A 3,456-nucleotide genomic window follows, 5' to 3' on the forward strand; every position below is an offset into this window, starting at 1 on the left:
TGTTGCACAGCAATCCAAATAAAATTCCTAGTGTACGCAAGTATACCTGGCCAATAAAGCTGATTCTGATGTCAGTCAATTTGTATCCTCTCAGCCAATCAGCTGCAAGTTTCAGAGGAGCTCTGCCAGTGATTATTTGGCCACAAGCTTTTTGTCATCACCGATCGATCCGGACGTGGGACCTGTACTTTGGATGCCTGTACCTGTACTGTGACCTGCCTGCCGGATTTTGCTATCCCGGAACGGGTGATATGCTGTTTTAATCTTTTACTATTGTGAGTGCACTGAATAAAATGTTGTTACACTTTTATCCAGACTGTATTGCACTATTTGAGCTTCTATTTCCATTAGACCTACAAGGGAATACAGGAGGAATTTTCACCTCTCACAAAAGACCCTGCTACATGCCCAGATATGTTGGATTTATGTGAGTGAACTGAGTAAAATCGATATATCCCCATCAACATATCATATTACACTATGGTCTTTTTCCCTCTTTGTTTTTTGTCTTAAGCCATTTTAGATCATTTGTTCATACCCGATTCAATTCAATATTGTGTGAATTTACCGCCATCGCCAGTGGGTACACCTATCTTTTTTTCTATATTTGGCCACATCTCATTGAAGTTAATTTTACAAAAACAACATTTATCCTCTATGGTGGTTCATATCATAGGAGTCAATGTTATGAAAAGAACATTGACTCCTATGATGGGAACCAGCAAATCAGTCTAACTGCAAAGTTAATTTGAGGTATCCCCAAGGTTAATAAGCGTCACTCTGGAGCTTGCAGCTGATTAGCTGATGGGATTCCCATTGACTGGTGTTTGTGTGATCCTTTTCAATTAAGCTGAGAAGCAGCATTCTAAATGGATTGGGTCATGTATTTTTTTTAACCCTGTGGATGCCTACATGGAACATTGAGGACTGACTTACTCTGGGTTTTGTGGAGTATATTTTGCAGATCGCTATGGAGACCTATAGGACAAGGGAACTTATCTTTGTGGGAACATAGGTAAGTACAGTATGTGTGTAAATATGTATGTATGAGTGCATGTATGTAAATAAAACTTTACTTTCACTATGTTTGTGGTTTTTATTATAGACATTACTTAACTTGCTTTTTACACTTTAACCACTATCAACCCAACATCCACCACCCTGGGGTGCTGGGGATAGCTCTGGCCCTTGGGTGCCCTGGGGGGGGTTAGGTGTTCCCCCCAGGGACCCCAGCCAGGGCTGACCAGTCAGTGGTTTCCCCTGGAACTGCCAGGGGACCTATATAAAAGTGTTCTCTGGCTGTGGCATTAACCTACTGACTGTTGGTGCCCAGGGCAGATTTAAAATTTGCAGGGGACCCCTACTTCTTTTTCACCAGTTTTTTTGGAACCAGGACATGTCCAAGAGTCCGGTTTTGATTTTTAAAATATGTGAATTTTTAAAATATACGTTTTTATAATATACATAATTTTTCCCTGTATTTTGGAAATCAGAACTGCTTATGCTCAAGATGGTGGACCCCAATCTGCTTTTTTAACCCTTTTATTTTTACCCATAGAAGTATTGAGAAGTTGGGTCCATTTGCCGAATTCTCAGTTTCAAAAAACTGGCAATTCTGTCCAATCCCATTCATAACCATTCGTATTTTGCTGAAAGCTAAACTGCTTTCAGGGATTATGCTTTTGCTGTCTGGAGAAGGTAAAGCAAATCCCTGTTAATCAGCAGCTTGTGCTGGTTTATGGGGGCTATAAGGATAGACCTGGGCATGACTATTACCCCTGTAGTGCTGCGTACACGCATAATGCCCCCACTATTGGGGGAGAAGGGGGTGATAGCATTAGGGACCAGCTTACTACAGAGGAAGATAAGTGAGGGAGATGAAAGTCAAATAAACTCAGCAAGTCAATTGTCTACGGAGCAGGACGCAATGTAGCCCAATGGACAACGTTGCAGAGCTGCTCTTGAAACACCCACAGTGTTTCAAGAGCAATTGGTGTTTGAAGTTCAGTGCGGGTGCTAATGGCCGCACTCTCTCCCATAGAGGATTGTATGTGACTGGGGCTTGGAGTTAAGGGGTGGGGGCAGTGCAGCTCCTCTGCGGCATCAGATTGGAAGGACCCGCATGGTACAGCACCATGGCATCATGACTCTCAGCAGGATCAAACCAAGTGATGAGTAACCGGGTGGATACTTGGGATATTTATTGTCTGTTCCAACGCTGTGGCAGAGCAGACATAATACAAAGAAAATGAGTTGCATGTTTTCTTTTGTGCCCATTGATCCTTGGGGCCCCATGACCCTTGGGGCCCGGCTCAGACATTCCCCTTGACCCCATGTCGCTGACCCTGTCTGCTGCATTCTGTAATACACCTCTAACCTCTCAAATTATTTAGATACAATCACCCTAATCATTTGTTTATTGTCATTGTATATAACTTGTGTTTTGTCATGATCCCTTCAATTGATAGCCCATTATAACCAACAAATTAGCAATATAATTAGATATAATATTATGTGGCATTTGAAAATATAAAAACAATTGTGGCAGTTATTATTTAGTCTCTAGACCAAAAGAATTGCCATGGGATTCTAGTCAGCATGCTGGTGGTTACCCAGCACTATTTAGAGGACCGCCACCGGAACTCCAACACTTCTCACAATTTTGGTACTGGGATTACAACTATCAGCATCCTGATAGTTGTAAACTGGGGTGGTAAGGGTTAGGGCCTGTGTGTAGGAAGAGGGGGTACATGTAACCATTGTAGTAGGGTTAGGGTTAGACTGCAGTGGTGGAAGTTATGGTAAGGCCCTAAGAGGGTATGCCTAAGAATAGGCTGGGGGGGGGGGTTATAGCCAGGATTAGACACTAATGGGGAAGGGAGATTTAGAGTTAGTATGCAGGTAGGGAGGGTTAGATTGGGTTAATATATATAGGTGTTGGGATCCCGACCAGATGTCATTGTCAGTCTTCTGGTTGATGGCTTTCCAAGCCCTGGGATCTCAATATCCTTTTTAACATACAGTAGTTTCATGTATACTACATGATGTTCATACTGTATAGTCACTAATCATTTTGTGTTTATTTATCAATGCATCCAATTAAAGGTAAGTTTAAAAAAAAAAAAAAAAAAAACATTTCAAATGGTATGGAGCATTGGTTTAATTAGATAGATGATATGATATAATCATTATCTTTAAATGGGGTCTTTAAATAAATATTTGGTGGCAATTTTTAAATATTAGGCAAACATTGTACCCACTGATTCACCATATTAATATTTAATTTTATAGTCTAATATGGCTTACAGAATTTTTAGGTAAATAATATTTTTCTAAATAAATAACAAACCATGGAAGCTCTAGTTAACCTACTGTATGTGATGTGGTAAAGTTATAGCTACAGTATCATTGTAATGTACAGTAATAAACAGTTAAAACAATTGTACTGTCAACTTA

Source organism: Crinia signifera, unplaced genomic scaffold, assembly GCF_055691185.1.
Source record: "Crinia signifera unplaced genomic scaffold, ASM5569118v1 HAP2_SCAFFOLD_211, whole genome shotgun sequence".
NCBI lineage: Eukaryota > Metazoa > Chordata > Amphibia > Anura > Myobatrachidae > Crinia > Crinia signifera.